At 40.3% G+C, this 14,270-nt stretch overlaps 1 protein-coding gene across 3 annotated transcripts in view; it reads right to left on the reverse strand.

Moving 5' to 3' along the window:
* LOC141929909 (dipeptidase 2-like) overlaps window positions 1-14,270 on the reverse strand; it is a 47,447-nt gene that overhangs the window by 18,981 nt on the left and 14,196 nt on the right. For 2 of the 3 annotated variants that reach the window (XM_074839965.1, XM_074839959.1), the window contains exon 1: window positions 920-1,102. The exons of the other annotated variant lie outside the window; for it this stretch is intronic. The gene's annotated coding sequence lies outside the window, so the exon portion shown is untranslated. Of the gene's footprint in view, window positions 1-919; window positions 1,103-14,270 lie in introns of those variants that run through there. 3 annotated transcript variants of the gene reach the window in all.

A 14,270-nucleotide genomic window follows, 5' to 3' on the forward strand; every position in this document is an offset into this window, starting at 1 on the left:
TTTAACCAGGACTTACAGTGCCATTGTACAATATCTGTAAAGGTCAAAATGCTCACAAGGTACAGGTAACCTTTTCAAAGATACCTACATCCTTACTGGGACTCTTCACTGCCTTTGTGGGAGCTGACAGTTTGAAAACATAGAAATACATGCAAAAACACGATCCTGCAGTTTAACAGTAAGTAATTTTTATTTTACTTCATACTTTCTACAGAAAACCAAAAGGGCATTGTGCTTTTATGATTCCATTGCAGAGAAATAACCAGGTCCCACAATCAAAAATCCCACAGAGCTGTTGCGCAAGTCCTGTCTTAACGGGAACATACGTCTGTCATCAATCCTCGAGTTCCCAGCAATTGGTAAACTTAAACAGAAAGCCCCACATCACTTGGAATTCTGCTACACATTGCTAATTCGGTGAACTTCTCTTATAAATATTTACCATCAGCTCAGGCGGACTAAAGAACCCTAAACAATATTAATTTAGTATCAAGAGAAAAGACAAATATTTTCTTTAGAAAATATCCTCTACCTAATCTGAAGCTTGATCCAGACCAGGTCCATTTTTATGCTTATGACAAGAAACTCTTTCTCAAATTTAATTTAAAGCAGCAAACAACAGGCTCAGATTAATTTTCCCACCTGTAGTCTAGTTCCAGCTCATGTTTCCTCGTTAATTTTCAACTTTTCAAATTCTCATCCCCTTCTTCTAAAGTAAGTAAATATCACATAACCATCATTGCTTGCAATTTTTTTTTCCTATTTTCTATCCTTGTAAAGTCAAGTTTAATCTCTGATCTGATTTCTACCTAAAACTATGTTTCCACATGCCTTCAGGAAAACTAAACTCACCAACTCCTTGTTCAAGAACAATTTTTGCTGAGCCACTAAGCTCCTGCTTGGACTTTTAACAGCTTACCTCTTTGCAGATTCAGAACATAACTGATTTTTAAAGCTGCTAAAAGCCAAACTCTTCCTTTGGCTCACAGTCGGGTTTCTTCTATCTTTTTATTCCAATAGCCCTGGATAAGCCTTAGCATCTGTTTGTGTATAATAATTCTTATAATGTGGCATTTGTGATGTACGTCCTTCCTGCAGAGTCCATCTGGTAGGACTGTTCTCTTAATAAATATCCTGAGAGCTCTCTTTACTGTCCAGAATGTTGTTACACAGCTGTGTCTCCCTGATAATAACTATCACTATGTTTATATCATGTTATATTCACCTCAGACATATTCTGGAGCAAGCTGAGAAGCTATAAAACAACTGCAGAACTTGCACTCATACCAGCTGCTGTCAGGACACCGGAGGGATAACATTATGTCTTGAAACTATTTTTCACGCTAGGAAGGCTTGTTCCAGCCACAGAGCAGCTTCACTAATTCCAATACTTACGTGTCCAAAGCACTAGTGGTTTTACTACCAGCACAGAATAAACTGTAGATTACTACAGCTGGGAAAGTAGGGCTTTGCAAATGCAGATGCCTACTGTGGCAGCCATTTTTAACTGCAATTTGGTTTCTCCATAAAATCCTTATACTCTACCAGGTCATGGCATCATCTACCCTACATAATAGCACTCCAGCATTTGGCATGGATATAGTTTTGTGTGAGAATCATCTTTAAAACCACATATAGTGAAATGGCTTAGAGACAAGCCACATTAACACAGTACTATAAATGCTGCTTATCAAGTATCCAGAGTTGGTATCTTACTTCCATGTAAAGATTACAATCTCCAAGGCTGTCAGTTTGGCATTTCTTGAGCGCAGCTATCAGTGTTTTATTAGAAACTGTTACAACATGTTAGGAAGAGGAAATCCCATGTATGAAGATTTCTGTTTGCATAAAAATAGCAATACAGGCAGTTTTAAGTATTGCAGATTAAACTCCATCTGTTTCTTCTACTGATCTCAGTATTAGTTTCAGGTCCTAAAATGGTTTGAGTTCACACTTGGAGGGGGTGGTGATGGGAGAGAGGTTCATTGTTGGTTTAATCTGTTTAAATCAGCATGGTTGCAATGTATTTCTCAGATAAGACCTTGCGAAAAATATTAATCTAAGCTTAGAAAAGCAAAGACGTTATGAACCAAGTCAGTAAAAAACTTTTTTCCCATGTTAGCCTGTCTTGTGGGTGGCCGAAACTGCCACAGTTTCAGGACCCTAGTTTGACCAGCATCCCTGAAACTGTCCAGATGATGCCATATACTCTCAGGATATGTACATACAGGGCCACTTCATTTGACACTGATTACCAGATGCAAAAGAAACAGGAAGGAGTACAAAGGTTAATGTTTCTCTTCACAGATGGTTTTATTTTCCAGTGTTCTAAACAGAGAAAGGGCTTCATGAAGCACATCAAGATGTCACAAAATCTTTGTAGTCATTAGGAAGGAAGTTATAGCTAAATGTTTCCTACAGTTGAAAGCAAATAGTGCCATAATGAAAGCAGATACCTTGTAGGATGAACACAAATGAGTACTACACTGACACCCATCAATGACTCTTGTCAACAACTTTTTATACAAATACCAAAGTTGTTGTAGGTTCTCCTGACTCAATATTCTACTTCCACAGAATTAATTTCTGTAGTGTGTTGGAAAGAAAGATGAGGGAAGCAGCTGCAGGGGAAAAAAAAAAAAACCCACCTTATAATAAGCTTATCTATTCATTTAAATTATGCTTATTTTAAAACACTAGTAATATTTACAAGTCATAATGCCCAAATAGTGAAGCAAACCAAACACAGTGTCTGGTCTTCCTGCTTTCTGTTTGTTTAGCTACACATTTGTTCTACAAAGGTAACAGGTATCCTGTTTAATTCTTTTGATTGAAGAAAGGTGAAAGTTCTTGCCACAAGGTGGCAGGAGCTTCCCAAGTAAAATCATACCTGATCTGTGACCTAATGACAGGTTGTTAATTGTCAGGACTATAGACGTTTCTCTGAACCAGGATGCAAACTAGCTTGCTTCAGATGCGTGAGGTTTTTTGTTTGGCCCCCCCCCCCCCCCCCCCCCCGCCACACACACCCCAAGAAAATAGAAAGAAAACTCTTTTAAAAAAGCAATAGGAGAGATCACAAAAGCCTTGTGAAGAGCAGAAGTTGTTGCCTACTGAGTACCTACTGAGCTTGCAAATCATAACTAAGGCTTTCAGAAAGAGTTTAAAAAAACCCAAGTACTTAGAAAAATTGTTTTCCCACTCTGGATTAGATTCCTATATAAGCACTCTTTCCTGTTTAAAAGGAGAATTCTCAAAGCTCTGTGTCTGCCACTTTCCACTCCAATTTTCAGCAAGAGCAGAGCCTTTCATATCTATTTAAAGGAGCAGCTGCCCTTGGGGCATTAGGGACCCAGAGCCATGTAGGGCAGCAATCTCGACTGAATGCTATGTTTCCTGCTCAGCACAGATTTCTGAGAAGAGCCAGTCCTTTTGGTATCAATGGGAAAATCCAGTTTAGATTAAGTTTACTTAGTCAGCTTCATTTCTACCACCTAATAATGGAGTTTTGGGGGGTGGGGTGGGGTGTGAGCTTCAAAGGCTTTGCTTTGAGTTTTGAGGGGATACCTAAAAGTCATCATCTTTGTCTATGGTCTGCAGATGATGTCCAGGTAATCCTTGACCCAGTGACTTCCTTCCTTCACTAGAGCTCATTCCCTGAAATATAGTAGCTACTCTGTTTTCAGAGATGTTTTACCCCTGTGCTCACAGCTGACAGCTCTGCTGGTATAAGTTTAAGTATAGACCTAGCGTAAAACTTTCAGTGATGTAAACTGACCAACATTCATGAATGCAGCATCACAAATTACACTTCTGTGCCTTGGCCCATTGTACTATTTATATTTTTACTGATTTTTTTTTTTTTTTAAACTTGCATTTACCCTCAGGATTATTCTAGGGAAATGGCAGATTGTACAGTTCAGGGAGGACAAGAGTGTTTCATCCACTGAAGTCACACTGTGCTATCAGCAGCAAGAAAGTTACTAGGTGTGACCTTCAGGTTAGAGTGTTCGCTGGTGCTTCAGACTGTCTCACAGAATGCTTCAAATCTATTACCACATAGCAACAGCCAGATTATGGTGGCAGCAAGGATAGTATCTTCTGGATTTACACTGAAACACATTCATCTTCTTATACCAAGTTTCTAAATAATCAGTTTAGCAATAATCATTAACAATTCCTAAAGGCTTATGCAATGACTTTTGTTTGCTATGTATCTGCAACCAACTGTACTGGGTACAAACACAAGTAAAGGTTATTTTCCTACCTCAGAAATACTATTTGTATTTAAGCTGAGCCCAAATACAGCATAGAAATAAATTGACTAGTTGTGCCTGTTGTCCAGACCATGCTGGACAAACCAGAAACTAAGTAAAATTGCTCATTCAAAGTCTGTCAAAGGCTTTCAGAGAAGTTATTAACTCAAATCCAAAAAATCTAATATTTGCTGCAAGTATTTTAAGTTAGCTGCCTCAGAATCTGACACGAAGCATGTGCTCTTAAACAGCCAGAGCTGTGGGCAAATAAGAGATGCTACATATAATATTGTTTTCACAGAAGTATTGTTAAGAGACTTCAAAGTCCTTTGTTTTGGAACGTCTTTGTTAGACCAGAAAATTTACCAACCTAGGATCCATTGTGTCTGAGGTACTTTATCATCTAAACAACATATTGTGACACTTAAGAACAGGTTTCTTTAATTGGGAAATTTGGCAGTAATCTGAAAAAAGTGGTAGATAGAAAATTGCCATGGTTGTATTAGGAAGAGAGCTCCCTTGCAGCTATGAGAGAAAATCACCATGGAAACTTTTTGCTAAGATGATATTAAAGCGCAGCATGTACACTTACATCTCTCCTTTTGTAATACAGAGCATTTTGTGATACAGTCTGGAGTGAATGAGTAAAAGGGCTATCTGCACAGCAAGAGACCAGGACTTGCTCAGGAGAACTACTGCAGAATTTTGTTTTGCTCCAGAGCTGACCAGTTGACAGTCTATCTTGTTACAGAAAGAGGAGTATTAGATGAACCAGACAAGTGATCTTTCCAACCAGCTAGGTAAAGTCAAGTTATTAAAACAGGAAAAATAGGTTTGTGAACTGGCCTTAAAATAGGTTATCACCATGAGAAGCTAACAAAGTGTTTTCATGCTGTCATAGAATGATCTGTTTTTCAAACCAGGAGGGGCCAAGCTCATAAACTCCAGTGAAGCTGTAATATCTTGTCACCTTTCTTCATCTAAACACTAGCAAGTCTGGTACTTAACAAGGGGAGCACCACCTCTCCAGGGTGATGTTCTGCTTCTAGCTTTCACAGCACAAGTGTGTCTCCTCAGACTCTGCACTGGAATTTGATTATCCTTTGCATAGAGTCATATATGTGTTTACAACTACATCACATATGAGGACCCAAATCAAGACATCTTGTTCTTCTGTGTAAAGCCAAAACCTGAGACATCACTCATATCACTTTGACCACACTCTGTTCGCAAAAGAGCTGTGCACAAAACCACAGGAACACACAGGAAGAGGTATATTGTCTTGAATCTGATGACACAAGCCAGGAGAAGTTCCTTATTCTCTACAAAATAAACAACAAGTATCAACAAGCATCCTGTTTTAAGGTTTATTATGGTTTTGGTGTCTTCTTGTCCTAGTTTCATATATACTGGCCAACACTGTATGCCTAACAGTCTTCTCTTTCTGCAGCTTTATTCCAATATAATTCCTATTAGAGCCGAGATCATAATTTGTAGCTCGGTTGGTCATAGATGAATAACAAGCTTTGTTAAACAACTCTACCTGCCTTATCAAAAACTAAACTGCAGAAGAAATCCTGCAAGCAAAGTGTGGACACAATACCTTTGGCTATTCAGATGGAGTAGTTTTATTTTTATTATAAATTCTAGGTAAGGCAAATGTAATTTGTAGGGTATTTATAATCAGCAATAGCTGCCATGCACCTACCTGTCCGGTGAGGAAGACATGAAAAAGTCACGTGAAGGATTTATTCCCACACTAAGGAGCATCTAAACTGCTGTGTGTTTAACCAGACCTGCCTCATTGTGCCTGGGATAGAGCCGGTTTAGGAGAGATAGGGAAGTCACGAGTTCTTAATTTTTTTAACTACTTCAAAAGACGCTGCCAAGTCCCTAAAGCAAAGTCAATGGCATCATACGCTTCAGTTTACATAAAGAGAGCCCAATATTTCTACACTACTGCTTTTATTCATATGTGCTACCATGATACCTATTAGACAAAGAAAAGTCACTGTCTGAATTTTAAATTCTTAGAGTTTTCAAGTTGCCATTGCTTCAAGAGTGGAGCTGATGGGTCTTAGACTGTTGACTAAGTATCTAGCTAAAGCTGCAAAACTTTCACTGAAGTACTAATTTCATTTCTTAGTCTAATTCATCAGCATGGCAAAAGATCTCTGGCTATTTTGAGCATATTCTCGGGTATTTGGAAAGTATTGTTACTGATTCTTTACCAAAAGGAAAAGGTTTCACTAAAAGGTTTATGACTAACAAATCGAAGATGAAAAAATTGTTCAGCTTGGATATATTTCTGCCAGTAAGGCTGATTTGTACCTTACTTTGAAGAGACTTTCACTGGAGTTCACAGAAAAATGTACTCAAGTTCCTGTCACATACATATAGTTAATCTAGATAATCTCAAAGTTAAACAAACGAATCAGATCTTGGATTACTGGGTCATACACTGTGGGAGTTGAAAGACTTCAAACACAGATTAAATTAAAACAGATTTTGATAAATCACCCATTAGATTACCTAGAGCTTCTTCAATGTAGCAACGAGGACGCAGGTTATTTATGTTATTCACCAACAGTTTTCAATTACATGATTGTTTCTATATAACAAGATGGAGTTTAACTGAAAACACTCTCCCATGTAACCTTACAGAGTATCTAATCACAAAAGACTGAATCATCTTAGACATATTCCCTAAGATATCCTAAGCATATTGTAGGGATACATTGCATGGTGAATCTAAAACCTATACTATAAACCAGTGCAAGTTTCATGTGACTTACTTTCTATTTCTAGTGAAGAAGTCAAATTAGAATAAGTTGAAAAGAGCATGAAGTTAAAGTGTAAAAAAGCATTTTGAACACTGAACATTCCAATCATAGAAGACAGGGAGCGAAAGACATGCTGTTTTTTCAAAAAATAGTCCCAGCTCACTCCACAGAAAAATAGAGATTTTTTTTAAAATAGCAGATAAGATATTTTAGCAGAGCATATGAAGTGCGTAAGAGTTACTTAGAGCCTTAAGCCTTTTACCAGGCTGTATATTTAAGTTTCCTTCTTTAGCAGACGGTAAGATCTGGCATTGAGAAAGTCTTTATCTTAGCATACAATATGAAACAACACCTCAAGAGATAAAAGAGTTTGGCAAAGAGATTGTTATCAGTTGTTTTAGTAACTATATGGTAGAGTGCTCAGAGGAAGATTGGACAAAATGTTTCTGCTCCCTTGATCTGCATCAGGTTGAATGTGATCTGTTTATTACCAACATCATTTTCTACCTTGGAGACTCACTTTACAAGTCATTATAAAACAGCTCTTCAAGGACGAGAAAGGCAAGACTCTAATTTGTTTTGAAGCTTTCTACAGACACACTCTTAAAGACAACTGTTTGAACATGACCCATGTCTATGGTTTAGGTGTCACCAAATTATGTACACAGTGAAGTAACTATTTAGAAGTTGTTTGCTGTGTGGTTTTTGGTTTTTTTTTTTTTTTTTTAATTCTATCTGTTCCATAAGCTTGTGAATAACTATCTTAGTTTTTTCTCATACATCCAAGAATGTTCTGTAACATTGGATTTGTCTCCTCACCACTGCTGGTAACTATTTTCACACAGCCTACATTATTCAGGAAATAAGTTGTTTTTTCTTCTGAAATACATTGCCTGCACTCAGTGACTGCATATAAGTAAGTCAGGCAGTCAGTATTCAGACTACATATTCAGTCCTGTGGTCTGAATCTCCTATAAGGCCTCCTAAGAGATTTCCAAAAATACTTCCTATTTTACTGGCATTCCTTCAGGGAATGAAGACTGAATCCTTAGCATAATTTATGGGCTAAGACACCTGCAAAATAGATAAACTACCCACACCACAGGTCATTTCTAGTGAATAATCTGAAGAATATGCAACATATAGGATAGAAAACAATTCAGCAAAATCTTCACTCAGGTATTGAGCAAAACAACATAGGTTCTCTGAAAACCTGAGACTGTTACATAAATCTATATGAAGGTAGACTGGTGGTATACTTCAGCTCTCTCTCCCAACCCATTAAAATGGATGAAAGCTGGAATTTGCAACAGCTGACATTCCTGGAAAGGAGCATACTCCTGAGAGCAGTGCAGATACAGCACTGAAGGAGTTGAAACCAAAAGGACTTTTCTTAGTTCAATGTACCTTCTACTAAACCAGCCATTTCTTTGATTAACAGTCAAAAATCAGTTAGAATTTCATCTAAAATTATTTAACCTGTGGAAGCAGGTTGTTATTAATTATAATTAATCATTTGAGGGAAGAATATTAAGTTCTGATCAGCTCCATGCAAACTTTAGAGTGAAATATAACATGAAGTTCTGCCAGATCAGAACATTCCTAGAGTTTAGCTTATCGTATTTTAGGTTATATGTTTGCTAGGAAATAGTGCAGGTCCACAGAAGCTGATTCACAGAGTGACTGTGGTACAAGCCACAAGAAGCAGGGACAATTAGCAGTCTCAGTTCAGAAGTGCACTTTTGATGCAAATTTGTGCAGATACACACTTACCATCTTCCTGTCCTTGCTAGGGATGGAAAGCACAGAACACTTTCGCTTGGTTTGTCACAATTTCAGTATTTAGCCTGTATTTACAGTTAAGAATATGCTTTGTTTTGCCATTGTTACACGGCTGTATACTCCACAAGCTCTTACCTCAGCCAGCACTTAAGCAATACAAAGCAGATCCACAAAGCCAGTCAACAGCCCACTCAAACAGTTCTATGATTAAGTCTTATTAAAGAGAAAAATAGTACAAACTGATCTAAAAGATTAAGAATCAATCAATAAACATCCATCTGCTTTAAATCCTGACTGTACCATCTCAATGGCAATATCACAGGGCTCAGGGCAGCTGTGCTAGAAGCTGTCATCAAATAAAATTAAAAGACTCTTCTCGGTTACGTTCAATCTAGACCCCTTTCACTGGGAAAGAGTTTCACAGCCCAATAAACTGTTCAGATCAAGCTGAAACTGTTCAAAAGAGACCCACTGGTTGATCTTTGGAACTGTGACTTTAGGTACCTATATGGAGCAGAATACCCTTTCAGCCAGCTGTTTGATTAAAGCAACCCCTTCTGTGCTTTGAAGTCTCTCCCTTGTGTACACACACAGAGTCTTGTGCCAAATGGGCAGCTATTTACCACACTCCTGTCCAGTCCTCCAAGATCCACAAGTGAGAGGGAATGGCTCTTTATCACCCCTGAGGTTCCAGTTTAGTTCACATACTGACATAGCACATTAACAATTTCACACTCCTCATAAACAATGTCTCCATCTTTTCATATCATACATTTTCATGACATTTTCATGGCCAAAGTGAGATACACAGGTTCAATTCCTATCCTCCACCCAAGAGACTCAAACCTTACAGCTCACAAAAGTTGAAAGGATTTACTTATTAATGATATTGACTTTTTCACTCCATGAAGCAGAGAAGTGACAGTTCAGAACTCCCTCTTTCCTCCACCAAGTGCCTAGCTTGAACAGTCAATTATTCTTTCTTCTGGCCCTGTCATGTTTGTACTCACTGCATCATAGTCCTACACAAGCAAGACTACCCCGTACAGCTTGGCTTATGGCCATGGTGGACAAGTAACTTAGTGTCTAGGGGATGAAGGTGTCAGTTCCTTTAAGAAAGGGATTATGCAGGGTTGGAAAGGAATTGAATCTGGGTTCTCATTTTTTTTTGGCCAATATGTACAGAGCAGGCAACAGGACCTCCTGCCCTTCTTGAGGTCATACTTCAAGAGGAATGGACACTGCACCTTCTCTCACCAGAGCATAACCAATCTCAGGATCACAACTGAAGAGGGTTGCTACAATCCAAATGCAGAGATTTTAGACCTAAGATTGCTTGTTTCCTAGTAGTTGCATGTAGGTAGCTCGTTACTCAACCTAAAGGTCTTTTCAGCCCAAGTCAGCCTTCTGAAGAGCATGGTATACAAAGACAGCTGCTGAACTCAAAGCCACAAACTGGACTTTTGGAGCTGGATGCCTGTTTGTTTTCCTTTAAACGGATCTGAGCTGTAACCCACATTCTCCAGAGAGAGACAAAGAGAAGTGTGATAGTAAGGTTCTTGCTCAACATTATGCTTGAGTGCCCTCCTTCCACTCAAAAGTCAAGAGGCTTAGAGCGCTAATGCACAGGTATCAAAAAGCTGAACCATGACTATCAAAAGAGTGGTTTACAACATACCTGATATTCAGTGTAATTAGGAGCTGAAGCACCCATTAGCAATCAGAAAATGGACAAATTAGTTTGTACCTACAGAGGCTAAAAATGTTACCACTTAAATAGTACCATCTAATGTTTTGGGTTTTTCCCCCCTTGTTCCTAGGACTGACATTCTCCCTCTCTTCTCCTCACTGGGGGATTGCCAATTTATCCACAGAGGTCCAGTGCTGTCCTCTCACAACAAAACACCTGATGTCTGTTTAGCCAGGGACTCAGCATGTGAGTCCAGAGCTTTCATTTAGCCCAACATCAACTCAGACAAAGGCAACAGCATCTGGCTTCCAGTTCAGTCTTGATCTAAGTGACCTCTGTCAGACTTCTACCTTCTTTTTCCTCCCAGAGAGAATATACAGTTTCCTTTTCCTACATCCTCTTACTCATGTTGAAATGTTTGTTGTCTTCATCCAGGAAGCAACAGAGTTTCTAAAAAACACCAGAATTTGTAGGGCTGAGATATTTCATGCAGCTCAACCCACAGTGCATTAACTGTTTCTGGTTTTCAGGTGAAATACCACAAATTTTAAAGTGACACACACAATGTGGATGCTCCTAGTAAATCAGACATTACAGGCTCACTTGCTATTTGTGCTTCTGCACTCAGTAAAGTGACTTGATCTTCTGCATTTGGGCTGTGAATTCTCAAGGACAGGGGATTTCTCCCTGTCAAAAACACACCATTTAAAACAGTTGAAAGAGGGCAGAAAGTGGCAGACAGAGGGAAACAGAAGAAGGAATCTTTACATTTTTTAGAACTTTTGAATGCTACGATAAGCATAGTTTCAGGGTAAGTTCCTAGCAAAGCATATAAATTACCACTGGAAATTATTTCCTCCCAAGTAAGACCAACCAGAAATACTCCCACACCAGCCAGCATCCATTTGAAGTCAGATTTGCAGCATCTCAGTTCCCTGCTGAAAGCAAGCTCAGTTTTTGCACCTAGTTTACCGGATGTCCAGTTCAGCAGGTCACTGCCACTATCCATCCAGAATATTCACCTTTCCTCCCACTCCCCCAGTTATAACACTCTCACCAAAATCTGAAAAAAAACCCTGAACCAGTCCATTTTTTTTTTTAAATTTGAATAGGATTCTGAAGATGGAGAAGAAAGCTGGTGATGTCCCTTCTGTAAGAATTTACAGATTTTTGAAAATTTTTTTTACAAATTTAAACAATCCTATGATCTATCCCTCCTCACTGATTGAACTGTGCTGTCCTCTGCCCATTTTCCACCTAGTGTGCCATGCAGTGCTTTAGATCTGCAAAGCTGTGTTTGTTCTGCAGGTGACTCGTGCACGCAGTTCTCAAATTCCTGCATGCACTGGCTCAAATCCCCTGCAGCACAAACCATTCATGCTGCAGTTTTTATTATTTTGCCCAAACCCACAAAAAGAACAAAGTGCATGCTCTCATTTGCTGCGATTGCTTATGGGTGCTTCTTAAACAATACTTTCTGGTATGACTGTCCACTAAAGAAAAGGGAAAAAAGAAAAAAACCCAAGCAGATCTAAAATACAGAAATAGCTCTTGAAATAACTTCCAATACTGTTCTCTAAAATGTTATGTGAAGTTATATGAATAGTATTACAAGAAGTAACCTTAGAGTGGTCGCATCACAAAAGGAGAAGCAAGGATATTTAAGTTCTGTGATTTAAGAGTGTGTACGTACACAAGGATGAGAGGAAAACAGCAGTTAATTACTGAACGGTGGGACTGTGTGTGAGGGAAAGAAGGGCCAAGGCCCGCCACAGGAGCTGTCTGGAAGCAGTGAAGGCGGTGAAGTGCCAGTAGATGGCACTCAAAGCTGCAGCACAACCCCCGCGTTTGCAGGGTCCCCGAGACGTGGTGCATTGCAAGCAGCTGTCTGCAAGCTGAGGGCAGAGACCCCAGCAAGGAGACAGAAGATTTGGGGGACTGGAAGGCTTAATGGTGTCCGAGGTGCTGTGCCACAGCTCGCAAGGCAGCCGGGCCGCAGAAGACCAAGAGAGCTGCGGTTGTCCCCCCGTCCCCCCAGTGTCCATAGGGAGCCCCATCTCTGCCCAGCAGTGTCCCCAGTGCCCCCAGTGTCCATAGGAAGCTCCATCTCTGCCCAGCAGTGTCCCCAGTGCCCCCAGTGTCCATAGGGAGCCCCATCTCTGCCCAGCACTGTCCCAGTCCCCCCAGTTGTCCCCCCCCAGTTTCCCCAGTGTCCATAGGGAGCCCCATGTCTGCCCAGCAGTGTCCCCCACTTGTGACCAGTACGGTCATCTGCTCACTGGCACACCACAGGAGTAGATAGATTTTTCCATTGCAACTTAAGACATCCTTTACTCCCTGGCCACTTCCCACCTCATCCCGTAACTAGCCTCAAAACTATGGGGAGAAATAAGGAGCCTAGCTTCATAACAGATTTTAAACAAGAGTGTATCGGAGCCCGCTAAGGAAGGCAGCACTACCATCTCTCAACAAGAGCTTAGGAACAAGTCACAATGCAGAGCAATTCTCAGTTACTGAACTTTGTTTCAGAAATTCAGGGGCTCCCTCCAGCCTGACCCTTACATTCACAGGAGCAAGTGCTGGCCCACTCTGACCAAGTGCCTAGACTTGTAACCATGGAAAACAGAGATGTGTACTCTTCTATGCAAGAAGCTGTCCTGCGTGCATAAATCACTGTGTGCAGGTATGGTTAATGTTTGCCTAACTTTATTCCCTTTTTACTGCCTGTGGAGTTCACAGAATCCCTTAAGAAACATGAGGAAACAGACTATTAAAACCAAGTTACTTAGTGCCTTCTAAAACATACATACTGTTTCTATAAGTAAGCATAAAAACCACAATAAATTATTAATCCTTAATAAAACTTTTTTTCTTCTTTTTTTTTTTTTTTTTTAATCTATATCTCTGTTCCCTGGCAGGGAATATTACAGCTGCTTACAGCTACCAAGACTGAACTTTTGCTTTTCCAGTGCAAGTGCTCTTGGCGCTACTGGGCTGAGCCCAGAACTTCTTTACAGCAGAAACAACAAGATCTCTGAATATTCAGGCACTAAGGAATTTGGGCAGATATCCAAGGAGTGGCAGGACCCAGCTGCTGAATCTAAGGCTCTCCCAGGTTTTTGTGCTGAAAACACAACTATTCAGATTGCATTATGCTCTAATATGAGTACATTAAAGGCTACGAAACAAAAAAATAAATCCTGCTCTGTTGACAGAAAACATATTTTAGCCTTTTTTCCTCCTCATGCTGCTCCTCACGGAGCTGCACACTATCGCTCAGCAGCTGCTGCTTGACCCATCCCTTTGGATGAGAACTTGCTTTTGCTCTGCTCCTCCCCTCCTCGTGAGTAGTAATGTATGGGGACAGAGCTGATCAGGGGCTATTTTCTGAAGGGCTCAGGTCACAGACAGCATTTGTTCTCTCTGCTACAGCTCCGAGCAGAGCCGGGAAAGCAGGTATGACAGCCGCAGATCCAGGGACTGGCGTGGGAGGGAAGCTGAAGAGGAGGGGCATGAGGAACCCGAGCTGCAGCCGCTTCGCCTCTGCTCCAAGCTCCCAGGGCAGCCTCATCCTCAGCCCTTCTGGCACGGACTTTTACTCTGCCACATGAGCAGCACCAGCTGCCAAACCTGCAGTTACCTCTTGGGTGAAACAAACTCCTCAACTCCCTTTTTTGCCAGTTCCTGCAAGAACCTGCACCAGAGACAGACAGAGCTTGAAAGAATCATCTGAAGAAAATTGCTCCCCAAAGGAAAGAC

Source organism: Strix aluco, chromosome 14 (genome assembly GCF_031877795.1).
Source record: "Strix aluco isolate bStrAlu1 chromosome 14, bStrAlu1.hap1, whole genome shotgun sequence".
In the NCBI taxonomy this organism is placed as follows: domain Eukaryota; kingdom Metazoa; phylum Chordata; class Aves; order Strigiformes; family Strigidae; genus Strix; species Strix aluco.